The following is a 20238-nucleotide window of genomic DNA, read 5'->3' on the forward strand; positions in this document are numbered from 1 at the left end:
CCTAGTTTTTGCAAAGTAGAAACGTAATTAAGAATTTTGATATGCTTGAAAGACCTTATCGATCTCTCATTTTGATAAATCCTATAATAGAATGTTTGGTATATCATTTATTTAGCAAAAGAAAAAATGTTCATTGGACCACCCTGATTCGGATTCCTGGCTACGCCACTGAGATGGCATTGTAGTGATCGACTGCGCACTGACAAAGAGTGTCAGGATCTCACCATTATTCTTCAGTTTTGTCAGGCTTTCGACTCATACAAGCAACAAGCAACGAGCTTAGTACGTAGGGCGATTGGGCGCGACAAGCAACGAGAAAAGTAAGGCGATGGGATGGTCCAGAGAGCTATTTTACCGTTTTGGGTTGATCCAGCATCTCATATATAACTTTTCGTTTTACCTTTGCTCAAGGCTTAAGTGGGATAAATGTAATCATAGACTTAATCTTAAACTCGTGGCTCTGGACTTGATTATTAAGAAATACTCCCTCTGTAAACTAATATAAGAGCATTTAGATCACTAAAATAGTGATCTAAACAGTCTTATATTAATTTACGGAGGGAGTATATGATTTAGATAGAACCTAGAATGGAAATATATTATGGAGTACGTACTCCTTAGCCTTGATGAGGCTGAACAAATCTTTGCAGCTTTTTTTGTTGAATAGGCAACTTTAAGCCGTGGTTACAATTAAAAGATGTCATCTTATGTAAGGTAATTTCTGCTTTCTTTAGCCTCCGGTTTGCAAATGGACACATGTACTACATACTACATTATAAAATTGTATGATGCAAATATTTATATATTGTCATCGGACCTCATGCCACTAGATGAGCTATTATAAAAAAGGTAAAAATCCAAAACGGTAAAAAAACATTTTTTGTCTCATGTTATTCAAGTCATCGAGTGCAGTGCTCTCACCCCACCAACATCATGATCGAAAGACACAATCCTATCTGTTAACAATCCCATCTATGAACAGAATTAATGGTTGATCATGCTGACACTTTCTTAGTCTTGGTTGTTCATGGTAGTTTACTTAGTATAACACACACCTCCAAATTACTTTATTTAGTCATATGTAGTGGTCTTACTTTGCTGCACATTCCAAATTAATTTGCTCAGTCACCTTATAGTAGAATTTGTCAAGGCATGTCTTAAAATAAGCAAAACAGAGACTAATGTAATGAACTAGCTTGGCGTGACTAATGTAATGAACTAGCTTGTTAAACCTTGTTATTAGTAGCTTCTGATCATCATGCAGCATAATGCATCTCATGTCATGGCTTCATCATCATCCTATATATATATATATATATATATATATATATATATATATATATATATATATATATATATATATATATATATATATATATATATATATATATATATGCATGTTTGAAAGCTTAAGCCAAACTGTGCACTATGTTTAAAATATGCTTCCAAATCAATGTTGTGATGGAGATGACGTCAGACAACTGAGCCGGTCTTTTACTAAGACCTTGATATCATAAACCGCTCCTCTGAATGATCCTCATTTTCCTGGTTTAGCCTTGGTATCTGAATGAAGAGCCATTTGTCCAAATTCAAATTGGCAGAACTGCACGATACATTTTCTCATGAATACATGAACATTTAATAACTCGGGATGATATGCGATGGTAACCGCCGCTAGTGACACGCATAGCAATGTTCATCGGCCATGCGAAGAGGATGGGACATCCACTCATATTTTCTTCCTTCCTATGGACCCGGATGGGGCACTAGTAGAAAAAACCCCATTCGTCCCGGTTGGTAAGGGTCTTTTGTCCCGGTTTTGAAACCGGGACTAACGGGTCGTTACTAATGCCCTAGCCCTTTAGTCCCGGTTCTTACACGAACAGGGACAGATGGGCCTCCACGTGGCCGGTGTGCCGAGCCCAGGCAGGAGGGTCTTTGGTCCTGGTTGGTGGCACCAACTGGGACCAATAGGCATCCACGCGTCAGCATTTCAGCGGCTGCTTTTTTTGAAAGGGGGGGGGGGGGTTGGGGGTTTTGGGGGGTTAATTTAGGTGTTTCATATATTGTGTTAGCTAGCTAATTAATAGAGAGAAGTGTCCTCTCTTATGTCTGTACTTGGTCGACGCTACGTACTATATACGTATAGAGAGGACTAGACACGCTAGCTAGATAGTAAGTAAATGAAGGAAACAGAAGATCGTCATGAACATATATGCATACAGAGAGAAATGATATCGACCGCCTCTCCTTCTCTGAGAGATTGGTCGAACAACAAGTTCTCATATATCTATCCGACACTACTGGCTACATATATACAATAATTATCTCTTACAATATAATCTCCTAATTATATATGAACACAAGATCCACATAGTATTCTCCGTCTTCAGCGATCACGTGGTCACGAAAGAATGCCGCCAATTCCTCTTGAATTGCTCGGATACGATCTGGTGGTAGGAGTTCATCTTGCATCCGAAAGATCTAATTTGAAGAAGTGGGTCAATATATATATATATATATATATATATATATATATATATATATATATATATATATATATATATATATATATATATGAATAAATGAAACTCAACACAAATGATGGTAATAAAATAAAATTGTGAATATTATTGCTTACGCACTTCATATTGTTCGTCAGAGTACCCCCATTGACAGGTCGTGTAGCGGATGGACTCGCAAACGTAGTATCCACAGAAATCATTCCCTTGATCCTGCCACAACCACTTTACAAGAAATAGAGGTCAATCAAACTGATAAGTAAGCATGCCAAATGGTATTAATGCTACTATAGTACTTACTTTCGGGTGTCTAAATTGCAGCTTCTTCGGCAGTCCCGGAGCTTTTTTGATGAATTTTCTCCAAACCCTGCCAGACAAAGAAAACAATTACTTGATATCAGGAAATGAACAAAGTTGCTGATATGGTGGATAATGATCGATTTAACTTACTTCTCGAGGATTTGAGTCATGTCCGCATACTCCTGGGGATCTTTTCGTCTCGAGTCTAAGATGGTTACTAGTCCCTGCTCAAGCTTAATCTCTAGGAGAATATAGTGGAAACTGCGCACGCATGCATAACTCATCAATTACATTACTATAACCTGAACTAATATATAAGGGAAACCGAATATGCACAAGACAGTAACACTCACTTGAAGTTGTAAGGAAAGAGTATTATATCTTTGTTTTCATTTATTACCAACGATCGTAGCAAGTTGGCCTCGGTATCTTCGGCATGATATTTAACCTCAGTTGCATCTATGAGATTTGTGTTAATGAACCCAATATCACCGACTTGTCTTTTCTTCAATTCGGCGATCTTCAATCTGCATAATATAGTAAGGATAATTATAAATACATGCAATGAAAGAGCTGACCTATATAAAGAGACTTAACGGCAGAAGTAGTACTACTTACAGACAGTAGCAGGTGACCGTTAATTTATCGAGGGCCCTTTGATTGAAAAACTGGAAGAACTCCTCAAATGGAACATTCAACACTTCAATTCCAACGAGATCATGCTCCTCTCTAACTCTCAGCGTCAAAGTATTCCTACCCCCAGACTCTCTGCAGGTTTTCATGTACCAATCATGCAATCTTCGCATCATCGTTATTAGAGATCTTTCATCTTTGACGAGAGGCTTCCCGTACTCGTATCTGTGTACCACCTCCAAGAAATCATAATGTACATCGTCGGGCAGGTAATCTCCAAGATTTTTATAACCGGGCACCATCCTCGGATCTTTAGCGACGATATGAATGGCATATTTTCTAATCTTTCTAATCTTCAAGCGCATTGCATCCATCTTGATCTTGTGATCATCGACGACATCCGCAACATGCAACTCCAATCATCTTCTCCTCCTCAATTTTTTTATTTTTTCCTTCAAGAAATTGTTTTCTTCTTTAACTAAATTTAACCTCTCGACAATAGGGTCGGTTGGAATTTCCGGTTCACATACCTCCTAGATAAATAAAATCTATGTCACGTTGGTCGGCATAATTTTCATAAATAATAAATGAACCAATAGTTATAAAGATAATATATACCACATCCGAATCATAGACAGGAGGAGGGCCGATGGGGGCGGATACCAAAACCATAGCACTATATAATAACAAGCAATAAAATGGTAAGAAAATTAGACAAGTATCATCTAAAGTAAGAATTTTCTTTTTCTTTCAGAAAGAAGATAAGAACAAGAGGCTCACCACGGTGGTGCAGGCGACGAGATCGGCGCGGGCGATCGACGGCGGTGAAGACGGGAATGGGACGTGACGGGCCGCTAAACCTAGACAAATCTCGAGGAAAATGGAGCTTTGAGGTCGAGCTTCGAGAGGAGAAACCTTAACTAGTGTGGCTCGGGCATTTCATCGAACACCTCATGTGCATAGGAGGTGAGCTAGAGCACCACAAAGTCCTCCCCTCGCCGGCCAGAGAAAAATAAAGCACTCACTGGAGTGCTCTGCTCGCGGGCGAGGGGTATATATAGGCACCTCATTGGTCCCGGTTCGTGGCATGAACCGAGACTAAAGGGCAACCTGTGGTCCCGGTTCAAGCCACCAACCGGGACCAATGGTGGTGGGCCAGGAGCCAGGCCCATTGATGCCGGTTCGTCCCACCAACTGGGACCAAAAGGTCCAGACGAACCGGGACCAATGGCCCACGTGGCCCGGCCGGCCCCCTGGGCTCACGAATCGGGACCAATGCCCCCATGGGTCCCGGTTCTGGACTGAACCGGGACTAATGGGCTGACCCGGCCTGAACCAAAGCCCCCTTTTCTACTAGTGGGGGGGGGGGCATGTATTAGGGGACTAGATTTTGGCACAAGTGGAAATAATGCATATTGTGAAAATAGAGGGGGGGGGGGGGGCTATGCCCCCTGCATAAATAAATAAATATATGTTTAATTGTTATAGGGAAATGCCCACATGTAGTTAAGATATTGTGTAAGGGGTGGGTTGGCGCAAAGCATTGCAGGAAGAATCTGGTGGCGGGAGCTCTCCAAGTCCTCCTCTGTTGCTTCGCGGCGCTGATTGCCGGGTACTTGGTACTCAAAGAATTTCCTCTCTACCCGACGACCCTCAAGAGTGGCGATCACCTCACCAGAAGGAGTTGCCTCTAGACGACATACTACAATTTAATAACTATGATGTGTTAGTAATTCTAAACGCTATGTGTGTTTGCCTTCTCTGTGTTTTTTAGGCTATCTCGTTTGTCTTGTACTATGATTTTAGTATGTAAATAAAGCTATGAAATTATATAGTATAGTGATATTAGGCAATATGGGCAGTTGGATCTAATATAATTGGATGGCTGAAGTTGAGTGGGTTCAGTTACGTAACCATGTGGCACAGCATAAAGCGTTGGATATAGCAATCTAACAGTTAGTTTGTCCCGATGCCACCACTCTACATCACTGCTTCCTAACCGTTTCTATTTGAAGACTCAAGACAGTTAATACTAAAAATGGACAAGAGTCGACGACTCAAGATAAGGATATTCATGTGCACTTATCCAGATACTTCTATAAGAGATGTTTTTCCTTCCCGTATGCTCATGTTGACGAGGTAAACAAGAACATGCAAGCAGGTAAATACAATACATTTACCCGGATAGTTAGGGGTCAACTAGGCAAATTGGAAAATTTATAGTACTATATTAAGAACGAATGTCACCTTTGATCCCACTGGCCAGTCCATTAGTATAAGGGCATCAATGCATGGCGTGACTAATGTAATGAACCAGCTTGTAGAACCATGTTATTAGTGGTCAGCATGCAACATAATGCATCTCATATCATGGCTTCATCATATTTTTTGCATGTTTGAAATCTTATGCAGAGTGTTTAAAATATGCTTCTAAATCAGTGTTGTGATTGAGATGGTGTCAAACAACTAAGCCGGTCTTTTACAAAGCCCTTGATATCATAAACCGCTCCTAATCTCGCGGAAATCCCCGCTAACCTCTCTCATCCGAGCAGACTTGTGTGCTCATGCTTCAACTTGAACGTGCATCTTACCCCCTTTTTTGTGGGGGCTCTAGACTTTTCTGGACTGGCGCTATGCCGCTCTAGCCTTCTCTCCTCCTCTGCTTTTCCTCCTCCCTCTCTCCACATAATCTTGTTCTTGTTCTCTAATCTCCTACTATTTCTCCCATCTACTTTTCTGATTACTCCGCTTTCCCTCCTGCTATTTTGTTGCCTCTCCCTCGTTTTTCCCTTTGCTAGTTAGATGTGAATATGGACATATCTTCTACTCGCATGGAAGATCCTGATGCTCTTCCGCAGAAGGCGGATCTGAGAAGAGATGGAGTAAATCAAGTCTCGCAGCTTTCCTCTCGGGTTGTGAGGTCAGATCCCGGGATTGAACTCAACATGCAAGCGTTGTTGATCAATGAGCCGGAGGTAGTTCATATTCAGGCTGAGCAGTACAGGCAAGAAGAGGGTCAGGATGCAGAGTTCAATATTCTGATGAAGCTTGCATCTACAGGAGGTCCTATCAGGGTTCTTTCCCTGCAGGCTGTGCGGCAATCTATGGCTAGAGCATGGAAGGATAACTATTATGGTATATCACAATTATCAAGGTACATCTTTGTGGCTCATTTTCGTTCTTTGGATGCTGTTATGTTTGTCATTACTCGTCAGCCTTGGAGCATGGGTTCAGACAATTTCTTGCTTGAATGGATGGATCCAGAGGAGCAAAATAGGAATATTCAGGACTATAAGTTTGACACTATCTACGTGACTATTCGGATTTATGGTATTCCCATGAGATTTAGAACTCAAGCTCTACTTGCAAACATCTTGCAAAGTGTTGGCCAGATCTCAGAATTTCATCCTATAAATCAGAGTATGATATTTGCTAGGGAGAATTACATTTGGGGTACCATTAAAGCTCAGGTTAGTAAAGCAGTCACAGATAGAGTTTGGGTTTCTTTTGCCAAGGATTCTGCTGGTTGGGCTTACTTATTCTATGAGAAAATTGGCAAAATCTGCACTTTTTGTGGAGTTATGTTTCATAGTGTTCAGCATTGCAAGATCAGAAATAGTGTTCTCATTTCAAGAAACAGGCTGCAAGTTTCTTTGGAAGAAATCTCACCAAATAGATTTGGGCAGTGGATGACTAATGCAGAGTTGATTCCTACTCTTTCAGGAGGAAATGTTCAGGCAGAAGCAAATTCATTCTCATCTTTCATCAATCCTCAGCTAGCAAGGTTGCAGAAGCAGTTCATAGAGGATCCCAAAGGAAAAGGAAAGATGTCAGAAGAGGATTCTGCTGAAAAAGGAAATCAGAAGGTATTATCTTTAAGGAAAATTAATGAACAAAATAAAAGAATGGAAGGAGAGTTCATTCACAGTCAGCAGCAGAGTCAAAGTGGTGATTTAATGGATACAACGGTGTTACCAGATGCAGGTAATAAGGAGACAGATGTTGGGCAAAGCAATTACGTAGAAAGAGGGCAAGTTGAAGCTCTTCAGCATTCAGTACAACAAAGTGGTGCTCTTGCTGACCCGGAGCAGATAGGGGGTGCAAAACAGTCGGGCCCGTTATCTCAGCAGTTGCCAGGCTCTCGGTGCACGTCTGCTGAAGAGATGCATATTCAGGGACAGAGATATGAGCCAGATTTGGACCAGCAGACTGCCCAAAATAATCCTCTTCGCCTCGCAGATATTCCTAGTCGGTGCGTTGTCCCTTCATCTCACTTTGTGCAGACTTCCCCTACCTTTGCTATTCAAATGCATTTGGAGGACAAAGTTTCCGGTGCAAATGTCGCTTCCCTGGGCGCAGTGCTTTTCCCTTCTCCTACCCGCCATCCCATTCCCTCGCCTACTCGATCCAGTCCCAAACGTACATCCGCCTCACTTTTTGGTATCCCCTCTCCTCCGGCGAAGAAGGCTGCCAGTCAATCAAGCTTACTCGGTGCTCCGCCAGACACGCAAGTTTTCATTGGACAATCTTATCCAGCTGGTGGTGTGGGAGCTGCCCCTGTTCTTAGTGACGGTGTTGCCAGCACTGTGGTAAAGAGTTCAGTCAGAGGAGTTTTTTTGGGGGGCGCTGAGTTTCCTGGATCCACAACATCTCAACGGAGCTACCATCGATCTAGGAATACCAGATGGGACATTCCTCCGAACGGCGAATCTGGAAGCGTGCGTCCTAATTTCTATGGGTTTCTTCGCAATCGTGCTCGTTCTTCCACTTGGAAGCGCGACAGCGGATCGGCTCAACTAGACAGTAGCAATAATGTGTGCACAAGCCGATGCAAAAATTTGGGGAGCATGTCTTTTGAAGCTAGCACTGAACATTTATCAGTTATGGCATTTCGTCAGCACGAAATAGGAAGCTATGACCCCTCGATCCTGAGCACACCTGCGCCGTCTGTCAGTGAGGGTACAGTTGGATCCCGTCAGGGGGCTTTCTCTCCTCCTGGCATTGATCGCCTCCATCACAAGGGTTTGCATGTTCATGGTAGCATTTGTAGCCCTACAACTCAAGTCACAATGGAAAATCAAGATGACTGTAGTACACTGGATATCAACAAGAATCAGTCTGGACATAACATGGAGTTGGATGATGATGCAGATAGGAACTTAGCGCAATCCTTTTCTCGGGCAGTGGCGCATGGCCCTAACGCGCCTTGGGCGCCATGAAAGCCATAGCTTGGAATTGCCGAGGTATGGGCCGGGGCCTTGGTAGCGATCGAATGTTGTTCCTAGCAAATCTGATCCGTTCTACGAAAGCTCAGGTAATATTTGTTTCAGAAATCAAATCTTCGAAGGTTCATTCGGTTGATCTTGTTAATAGGTTTGATGTGGCTAAAAGTTTTGTTGTTCCTTCTAGAGGTGCTTCAGGAGGGCTCTGGCTTATGTGGAATGATGATCTTAAAATCTCTGTTCATAGTTCCTCCTTTCACTTTATCCTAGCCAATGTAGTTCATCTAGCCTCGGGGGTTCACTTTTGTTTGATATGTATATATGGTGATCCTTATCATAGGCAGACTAGTGCCATTTGGAATCAGGTTTCCACTTTTGTGTATGATAACCTCGGGAAACCCATGATATGTATGGGAGACCTTAATGATATTTTGTATGATACAGATGGCTGTAATGGTAGTGTAAATTATTTTCGTATGTCTGCTTTTCGTTCTATTGTCAAAAACTGCGGTTTCTTTGACATCGGTTTTAGTGGTCCTGCTTACACTTGGCGCAATAGGCAGCACACTGTTAATCCTATTTACAGACGTTTGGATCGTTGTCTTGTTAATGCTGATTGGTGTGCTCATTACCCCAATACTAAGGTGCTTAATTTACCTATCATCGTTAGTGACCATGCTCCCATACTTATTTCTACTGATGGTAGTTTTGTTAAACCTAAGCAGACTTTCAAATTTGAAAATTGGTGGTTAATGGAGAAGGATTTCAGTAGTTTTGCTAAGTCTGCTTGGAACAATGCTAGAGCAGGCTCTTTTGTTGCAAAAACCTCTTCTTTGGCAGGGGCTTCGAAAACTTGGTGTAGGAAGAAGAAACCTTTTCAGCAAGAGCTTCAGGAACTAGAATCTAGTATCAAGCAGATTTAGGAGCTTCCAATCAATCAGCAAGATCATGCTTTAGAAAATTCGCTTATTCTCAGATATGAGCAAACTCTCTCTAAACTGAATAGTTTTTATAAGCAAAGAAGTAAGAAGGGATGGGCTACTGATGGTGATCGTAATACGAAATTTTTTCATCAAGCTGTGCTTAAGAGAAGGAAAAGGAATACTATCTGCTCGGTTAAGGATGAAAATAATATTGTGCATTTTAAGCCTAGTCTCATTGCTAATACCTTTGTTAATTATTTCAGATATATCTTCTCTTCCACTCATATCAACTGTGGTAGACCTTTTCTTGCTTCTCAATTACCGGAGGGCTCTTTGAACCCTACTTATTTAATTCCGGATAAAAATGAGGTCTTGCAGATTTTGAAGGACATGAAGTTGAATGCTTCTCCAGGGCCAGATGGTTTTAATGTCGAGTTTTATTTGGCTACTTGGAATTGGATAGGAGACGATGTCACTCAATTGGTAGTCAATTTTTATAGAACAGGTATATTGCCCTCTCACGTGAGTGATACAAACATTGCTCTCATTCCAAAAAAACTTGTTCCTCAGGTTCCTATGGATTATCGTCCCATTAGTCTTTGCAATGTTATTTATAAAATCATTTCCAAATCTTTAGCTAATCGTCTTAAGCCTCATCTTCCAGATTATATACACCCTGCTCAACAAGCTTTCATTGAAGGTAGAAGAATTAGTGACAATATCATTATTGCTCAAGAGATTTCTCACTCTTTTGCTCTTTGTTCTTGGAATCACCTTGCTTTCATGCTTAAAATTGATCTTGCTAAGGCTTTCGATCGTTTAGAATGGAGCTTCATTGTTTCAGCTCTTGCACGTAAAGGATTGCATGCTCATTTCATAAATTTGATTTATGAGTGCATTTCTTCTCCTACTTTTTCTGTGGTCATTAATGGTAGGCTTTCTCATAAATTCAAAAGTTCTAGGGGTATTCGTCAAGGTTGTCCTATGTCCACTTATTTGTTTTTTATTGCCATTAATGAATTATCTCTTGCTCTTAACGAAGCTTTAGCTGCTCATAGTCTTCAGGGTATTTTGCTTGGACCAAATTGCCCCCCGATTCACTCTCTTTTGTTTGCAGATGATTTGTTGGTATGTGGTCAAGCTACTGTTCAGGAAGCTAATGCTATGGCCAACATTATCAATCATTTTTGTTCCATGTCAGGTCAAACTCCAAATTGGGCCAAGTCTGCTACTATGTTTAGTGCTCATGTTAGTTAGGCTGTTATTCAAGATATTAAGCAGATTTTTCCTGTTTCTAACATGGATGCTAATTTTTATCATCTTGGTCATCCTCTTATTCTTCCTGCTAATAATAGATCTGCGGCCTACAATTTTGTTTTGGATAAATTCATGAATAAGCTTCTTGCTTATAAGGCCAACTTGCTCTCTCATGCAGCTAGGCTTGAATTGATTAGATCAGTTTTTTTTCTGGTATTCCTGTTTACTATATGGCTAATATTTTATTTCCTAAGAAGTTCATAGCCAAACTCACTGCTATTATTAGGAACTTTTGGTGGACAAGTATTAGAGAGCATAATTCGAGCAAAAGCTTGTGTCTTAGGGCTTGGAAGGATATTTGTTATTCTAAAAAAGAGGGTGACCTTGGTATTAGGAACTTACAAGCCATTAATGAAGGCCTGATGCTTGCAACTGCTTGGCGTATAGCGAAAGATTCTTCTTCCCATCTCCATCTTGTTCTTAAGTCCAAATACTTCCATGATTCTTCCATCTGGACTGCTAGCCCTTCTAATCCAAAATCAGCTTTTTGGTCCTCCATTCTCAAAATACTGCCCAAACTCAAAGCTCATTCTTTTTATCAGATTACTCAAGGTAATATTTCTATATGGAGCACCCCTTGGTGCTCGCGTTGGAATGCTATTTATGATCATCTTATTATTCAACCTTCAGGATATAGTTACCCTTCTCTTGTTAAAGATCTTTGGGTTCCTGATAGGAAAGAATGGAATTCTACCCTTATTTACTCTCTTTTCCAACAACCTCTTGCTTCTACTATTATGCAGACTGATATTATTCAAGAGGACGGTCCAGATATTCTGTGTTGGGACCTTACCCCTAATGGTATTTGTACTTCTAAATCTACTTATAAGCTGTGTTTGCAGGATATTCATGCCAATCCTAGATTTGCACCTTCTCAGGTTTCTTTGCAGGTCAAGAATCTTCTAAATGAGGTCTGGAAACAAAAGATGATGATTCCCAGGGTAAAAACTTTTGCTTGGAGGCTTCTTAGAAAAGCTCTTCCCACAGGTTTGAGAGCTGGCCGCTTCTCCGTGCACATATCTCAACTTTGTAGCAGATGCGGTAAGCCTGAGGATGAGATGCATTTATTTTTTCTTTGTGATTTTGCTAGAGCTGCTTGGTTTCTGAATCCTTGGTGCATTAGAATGGATATTTTAGTTCAAAGTAATCCTAATATTCACAGTATTTTCCTTGCTCTGATTAATATGAATCATCCTCATGCTTCTCTACCCAACATTCTCAACTTTATGTGGTGTCTTTGGAAAGCTAGGAATGATTATTTATTTAGTAGGAAAAAATCTCTTCCTTATCATATTAACACTGCTGCTATAGCCCTGTGTAATGAACTCGATGATTCTATACATATTTCTTCTCAGCTCAAATCCAATGAGATGGTCGGTGTTTTACCTCTTACTAATCAGATTCCTATGCAGGGGAAAACGATTAAGTCTGATCTTCAAGTTACAGGACCAAAAGTATACTCTGATGCAGCATTTAGACGCAAAAAAATTCCAGGCTTGACTCAAGGATCTGTTGCTACTGGAATTGGAATTTACCTCTCTTTACCACAAGACCAATTGGAGGTCAATGTGCAGATCCAAGCTTCTACTGTTATCACAGATACACCTTTACAAGCTGAAGCTTTGGCGCTTCTTTTGGCGGCTAGAGTGGCCAAACAGCTATGCATTTCTCAGCCCACTTTCCTCACTGACAATCTGTCTTTGGCGTCATGGGCGGCTAGCAGAAAGATTAAGGAATCTACTACTCCTTGGACTATAAGGAAAATTCTGGCTGACTTCTTCTGCTACTCCTCAGACTTCAGTCTCAGGTGTTTCACATCTCTAGGGAGATCAATGGTATTGCACACAATGTAGCTCACCAGGTTCTAACATCAGTGGTAGAACCTGATATATGTTGTTTCGCTTCAGCTCATCGGAATATGACTTGCCCTGTAGTTTCTCTTCTCTCTACTTTTCAATTTCAGGGCTTTGTAATTCATGCTGTACGGTGTTTCTGAGCTGAAATAAGAAAGTTTGGCGCCTAGTGCGCCTTTTGTTGTTCAAAAAAAAAACCGCTCCTATGAATAACCCTGATTTTCCTGGTCCGGCCTTGAATGAAGAGCCATTTGTTCCAAATTCAAATTGGCAGAACCGCATGGTAATTTAGCTTGCTGTTCTACTAGTCAGTCTAAGATTGTCATGTCTGATCCCTATTGTGTTTGCACCAGTCTATTATCCTAGCAACATCTAAAAAGAGCGAGAAGAAAGTAAGGAACATCTTGGAAGGGCTATGCGGCAATGCTAACAGGTAAATTCCATGCCTAGGCTGCAGCCCATTGGCGTAGTTACTCACTGCCTGCTCATGTCTTTCGCTAACCGAACCTTCGAGATCTGTCGACGTGGACATGTCTGCTATCCTGGGAGGCGAGACAGAGTACCACCCTTACATCTCCTTCACCATAAACTTTGTCTGAGGGTGTTTGATGTATATTATTTTGTGACACCAATTCTTTCATGGTATGTTGGTTTCGGTTTATACTTCGGTAGTAGATGATCCGCACCAATCAATAATGTAGTGTTTCAGAGAACCTCGAACGTATCCTGGCACAAAGTGGGACTTCTCTCTTTTTGTTCTGCTACGCTGCTGCAACTGTTTACTTCTTGTGCAGTGTTGTATTATTGGGTACATTATTGTAATTTAGAGTAACCAGAATCTATAATAATAAAATCAAGGTGAATAAGCTGGGTAATATAAACAGTTATGTTGTTCACCGGTGTGAATTTGTTTGACAAGTAGATGACCACTTTGCCCCCTTGTTGGTTGTAATTTGTATTGGTCAGCCAAAAGATCAAATACACAAATTTGCATACTTCCAAATTGAAACGTTCAATAGGAGATTGTATTGAAGAAAGTGTTCTCTTCATTACTTCCTTGCCTGTTGCCTCTGAAATACTCCCTCTGTCCCATAATATAAGAACGTTTTTCAAGCTAACATAGTTTGGAAAACGTTCTTATATTATGGGACAGAGGGAGTAGTTGATAACTATTTTGCCACTTATCATTGATGATCACCAATACAAAAGTGACATTTAGAAAACATTCATACAAGTTTTGTTTTCATTGAATTCTACTTCCTCCCTAAAGAAATATAAGAGTGTTTAGATCACTACTTTAGTGATCTAAATGCTGTTATATTTCAGTGATCTAAACGCTTTTATTCTTAGCAGAGGGAGTACCTAACAAGTTGCTCATGCATGGAAATACATTTTGCCAAAAGGTAATAATAACGTACTTCAGCAAAATCCGAAATAACCATCTAAGCAAGCAATGGGACCTTGCCACATTACGTGGCATAAGAAATCCAAGTAGTTCTAAATAATATTACACCATGAAGAGAAGTCCAAAAAACACCATCCAAGCGCCCGCCACAAAGCCAATAATTGATCCAAGAAGGAAATCCATTTTAGACAAGCCATCTTCACACAACTTTGTTGGATCTCCGTTGGTTGGTGGACCTCTAGGCGGACATTGCATTGGAACTGGATGTCCACAAAGACCAGGATTTCCAATGTACATAGAGGTTGGATCATCTGTATTGAGGGTGTCGAGTTGATGCCCCGAGGGTATTCTTCCAGACAGATTATTGTATGACAAGTTTAAATAGCTCAGGTATGTCAAATCTGATAATCCCCGAGGAATTTCACCACCAAGTTTGTTCTTTGACAGGTCAAGAGACTCCAGCGATTGAAGGTTGCCAATCTTATATGGGATATTTCCACTCAACAAGTTTGATGATAGATTCAAAGATCAAACTTATGAGACCACCAAGGGAGCTTAGTTCCTCTGGGATTTCTCCGATCAAACTGTTGCAAGACAAATCAATGCTCATCAAATATAAAATATTCTTCCCATACTTAAGCACTTGCCCTTTTGTCACCACAAAAAAGCTATCATTAGACATTCCCATACCACTTGACAGATACTTGTCACTGTATCCTTCAAAGAAAATATCATAAGCTATTGAATGATTAGCAGTAGCATTGCCAGTCAAAGCTTTCAAGTTTTTTACATATTGTGGTATGGCCCCAGAAAAGTTATTATTGGATAGATCCAGAATACGAACATCATGGAGTTCCATTACTTCAATCGGAATGTGACCAGAAAAGTTGTTCGATCTTAACCGTAGAATAACCAAACCAGGCATGACTTTGCTAATCCATCCAGGTAACTCTCCGTTGAATAGGTTTTGAGTTAGGTCAAGGAAAATAAGACTTGGACATTGTTGTAGGAACAAAGGAAATCTGCTTGAAAGACTGTTGTTGCTTAGGAGAAGAGTAGTGATTTTCAAACTGAAGGAACTCATTGACTTGACTCTAGAATAGTTGCTGCTAGATGGGTTACGTTGCCTCAGCTCTTTCCGGCCACAATCGGGAAGTTCCTTTGAAAGTAGATTGTTTGAAAGATCTAAGACCCGCAATTTTTGCATTTGACAAATTGATGTTGGAATAGCCCCGGATATTAAATTGGAAAACAGAACTGCAACCTGCAGTCGTGGAGCTCGGAAATCTGACACAAACCCATTTAAAGAGTTCATGGATATGTCTAGTACCACAATTGTTGTTGGTAACTTGGGTATCAAACCAGTCAGTAGATTTGACCGCATTGAAAGTGTAATCATTGACATGAACTCCAGATTGAGTGGTAAGTCACCACTAAGTTGGTTCATGGAGATGTCCAAATGCCGAGCTTCAGAAAAGGTAGTCCAAAACCAATCTGGGATCCGACCAACTAGGCCATTGTTTGAAATATCAAGGATACGGATACTCTTCTGCCATCGAAGCCATTCAGGAAATTGGGGACCCAAATGACAAGATGAAAATGATGCCACATCCAAGCTGAACGGAGGCACCCAATGAGAATCAATAATGAGTTCCAAATTATTCTGAGATAAGTCAATGGCCTGTAAATTAATCAAACTAGCAAAATGATCTTCTGATATCACACCACTCAAGTTGTTGTTTCCAAGGTACAAGTCAGTCAAATTTGTAAGCATGCCAATCTCAACATGCACTGAACCTCTCAACTGGTTGTCACTGACATCAAGCATGGTTAAGCTAGTTAGGTTTGACACAAATTGTAATGTCGTGCCAGTGATGTTGGCATATCTCAAATTCAGCTCTTGCAAATTCTTCCAAGAACAGTTGGGTATTATGTCTATTACCTCTCTTATGTCCATGTCGATGTTGTTGGTGCTGAGATCTAGAGACCTTAGATTACACATATTTTGCATTGTTCCAGGTATCATCCCTTGGATGTTGTTCAATCCCAATGTTAAGTGTCTCTAACAAGGTCAAGTTTCCCAGCTTGTTAGGAAACGGGCATGATAGTTCATTAGCCTCTAGGTTAAGGCTCTTGAGGCTATTTACATCCCAGAACCAGTTGGGTACAGCCGGACTGCAGAACCAGTTAAAAGAGAGGTCAAGCTCCTCAAGAACTGTAAGGTTGTGTTGCACAGATGATGACGGAACATTACTCCCATTAAGCCAACAATCATTGAGAATCAGTGCAACCAAATTGGGAAGTGCATTGACCACATGGACCCAGTCAATGACTCCGCTGAGGTCGATGAAGCTCATGGTAAGATGTTGTAGCCATCGGAGATATAATAACCAAGATATATCGTCCGAGTATAAAGCATGATAATTGTAATAGTTTCTCATGTCCAGATGTACCAGTTTAGAGAGGTTGCCTACCTGAGGAGGCACTCTACCATGAAAACCCATTTAGGAGAGGTTGAGATAAGTCAAACTCTGAAGAGAGCCCAGAAATCCCGGCATAGCCATTCCAGCTCCGAGGACAATATTTCCACTTAGGTCTAGATGCTTGAGATGTGAGAGACCAAGCAATGAAGAAGATACCTGCCCGCGAAGCGAGTGGTCTTCAGGGTCGATGGCACCAGATATATAATCCTCTTCTGGAAATGGAAATAGATACTCGTTGCGGAGGTGGAGCTTCACGACGTGGCCTGTCCGGCTGTTGCAGGTGACGCCGCTCCACCGGCAGCAGTCGCGCGCACCTTGCTGCCATGAGACGAGGCGATTGTCCGGGTCGCCTGTGATGCCAGCCTTGAAGGAGAGCAGCGCAGCCCTCTCGGCCGGGATGCAGCTCCGGTTGAATGTTACACTACTCACGCTAGAGGAGGCTGTAGCTAGGATGATGATTAGGAAGAGTACCTTGTTCGGTGCAGCCATGGCGTTCGTTGTCTTGGGCTAATGAAGCTGATAAGTACTTCCTTAGACAACAGCCATGGCGTTGTCCTGGACTTGTTTAAGGGGAGCACAAGTGAGAACAAACGTTGGGTCGGGTCGGGTCGTCTCTCGTCAACTAGACCCGTCCACAAAGTTGCAGCACTAGTGTGTGTCGGCGTGTGGTCTGTTTGCTTTATTTCACCGTGTTATGATGGCAATCCTGTACGAACAGCAACGCTACTGTAGCAGTGTTTGGAATATGGAATATGCTACTCCACGGCATAGTTCACACGAAGCGAATCAGATTCCCAATACGTACGGGTTGAACGCTCACATCTATGAACAATCCTCCATGCTTAGAGCATCTCCAGCCGCTTTCTTAGAAAGGTCTTTCCAGATGATTTTTTCGCGCCGGCGCCGAAAAAACGGTCCAGTCGTGCCTCTAGAAGCCTAATTTTCGCTGGCCTGTGCCGAAAACAGCGTCGGCAGACCCAGGCCGAACCCGGCGCGCTGGGGGCGCCCGGGGGCGCCCGGGGGCGCCGGGGCGAGCTGTTTTAGCGCGAAAAAGCCGCGGGCCAGCCGCGTCAGCGACACGGCGCCTCGTCTTCCCCCAACAGCCTCGGTTCCAGTGGGGAATCAATGGCAAGGCTGCCGCCGGTCAGCCTTGCCATTGATTCCTCACGAGCGGCGCGTCACGGGACAGCGCGCCGACGCCTCCCCTCCGTCGCACGCGTACACACCGGCGCGGCGCGGCTATATAGCCGGTGGCCTTACTCGCCTGTGCCCACACCAGTCCCGCCCCTCGCCGCCACCCAGCCCCTCCCTCTCCCTCTACCTCTCCCGAGCGCCGCCGCCCAGCCCCTCCCTCTCCCTCTCCCCCCTCTCCCGATGGCAGAGCGTTTCCCCGGAGACGAGGCGGCGGCCAACCCTGGCTCCTGTTCCAGGAGAACATCCCGGCGCTGCCGGACATACGCACCGGGCTGACGGGCTGGAAGCTCAGCAACGGGGGGGGGGGGGGGGGGTGCCCGTTCCCCCGCTGCCCGATGCCGTGGCCAATCCCAAATACTTCGCCGAGGAGGTCGAGGTCGTGCGCGCCTCCCTCACCGACGCCCAGCTCTTCCTCCCCCAGTACGCCGCCGACAACCACGGGGCTTGGGCGGCGTACTTCGAGCGCCGCCAGCAGCAGCGGTTGGCGTCCACTAACGGCGTGACGGTGATCGGCGGCCTGAAGAACAGCGAGGGGCGCCACCTGTGGTGGGGCATCCCCGGCCGCACACTCGAGGGCGGCAACGACCCGCCGTTGGCGTACCCCCTGGCGAGGGTGGCCGCCCCGGCGCACCACCGACGCGCCGGGCCATGGGCGCCAAGGAGGTTCAGGTCCTCCTCTTCTTCTTCCTCCTCGCAATCTTCCTCGCACTCCTCCGGTACTCCGGCCCTGCTCGGCGTCAAGGCCGAGCCCGCGGCGGAGATGCCGCTCGGCCGGCGCACTCGCAGCGCCAGCATCGTCATCAATGAGAGCGGCCGACGCGCCTCCTCGTCGGCTCCTCCTCCGCGCTTCGTCAAGCCAAAGATGGAGCCGGGGCTCGCGTTGGTGAAGACGGAGCCGGGGCTCGCGCCGGTTAAGAAGGAGCCGGCCACGCCGGTGAAGATGGAGCTCGACGACGATGACGCGGCCCTGGAATGGGTGCGCAGGGACTCCATAGCGATAGAGAAGGAGCGCCTGGAGAAGGCGAAGGAGCGCCAGTGCGCCGCCCTGCGCCGCTTCGCGGAGCGTCGACGCGGCCGCGACGAAGGCAGAGTCGTCGTCATCTACGACAGCGACGACAACGACGCGCCGCCACCAGTCCGCCATGGCGACGCCGGGTCTAGCAGGGGTGCCCGCGTCAAGGAGGAGAAGGCCGACGACGACGACGGCGGTGAGGATGGCGGCGACGGCGGCGACTTCTGCCAGTTTCTTTTTTAGATTAGTTTATATATGTGCTATGTAATGAAAATCCGCAAACTTTGTCGAAATATATGCCCAAGTTGGCCGAAATTTATCGTGTTTAGCCGAACTTCGCCGAACTGTGCCGAAATTTGCTATACATCTTTTATTTTTAAACGCGCCTGGGGGCGGCCCTGGGGCCGGCGGCTGGGGACCAACTCGCCCCTAGGCCCAATTTTTGCGCCGGCTCCCCCAGGCGGCGATTTTAGGCCCCCCTGGGGGGCCAACGGCTGGAGATGCTCTTACAAACATATACGTACACTCACATCCATATACACACACATGCACACCTACATATTACGTCTATGAGCATCTTTGACATACTGAGCCGGCATAAAATCTTAAGATTAAAAGAGTGTCCTTTTCTCACTTCAGTTAGCAAAGTGCAATGAATAATACTAATGTGAATCACAACAATATATTGCAGGATGATTCTTACGACTATCCGTTTTCGAAAGGCCAAGTAGATCCAGGAATGGCAGAAGCTACTTTAAGAAAAAGGGTTTCCCCCGCTTTGTATTCCAAAGCAACCAACAGATACATCCAAGGATAGGTGCTGGGGCGGAAGCAGCACAATCATATCCAAAAAAAAATAAAAGAGAAGCAACAAAAGAAAAGAATGCCGACAACGGCGGATCGACGGAAACGAAGAAGCTTCACGACCACTGCGTCCACTGGGGATCTCCCACCAAGCTCCAAGGCTCCGAAGCACTGGTACCAATCAGGACCTCCAAGAAGGACCGCGACGAAGACGGGTTTCCCCCGGTACCCGACGAGGCGAGAGGAAGGGTCGCCCCCGACGCCCTCCAGGAAGGTCCGGCGACACCCACCGGCGTCGCCGCGTCGGTGTCGGACAGGCCGACAGGGGTTTCCCTCGATCCCAACCTTCACCTCGGGTGCTCCAGAGCCTGCCACCAAACCGACCACAATCTTGCGCCACCATGGTCAAGAAGCCTCCATGCCGTCTCACCACGGCACCACGAGGTGAGGTCTGCACGACAAGGGATAGGAGCCGGGACTAGGGGTCGCGGCACCGTCGGCACGCGGGAGGGAACAACCTCCACTGTCAACGATGGTAGCCGACCGGACACACAAGCAGGAGCCTACCAG

General features: G+C 44.2%; 1 pseudogene; it reads right to left on the reverse strand.

Moving 5' to 3' along the window:
• Window positions 1-14277: 14277 nt before the first annotated feature.
• Window positions 14278-17147, reverse strand: LOC123059875 (receptor-like protein EIX1; annotated as a pseudogene).
• Between the last annotated feature and the right edge of the window lie 3091 nt (window positions 17148-20238).

This window comes from Triticum aestivum, chromosome 1A (assembly GCF_018294505.1).
Source record: "Triticum aestivum cultivar Chinese Spring chromosome 1A, IWGSC CS RefSeq v2.1, whole genome shotgun sequence".
In the NCBI taxonomy this organism is placed as follows: Eukaryota; Viridiplantae; Streptophyta; class Magnoliopsida; order Poales; family Poaceae; genus Triticum; species Triticum aestivum.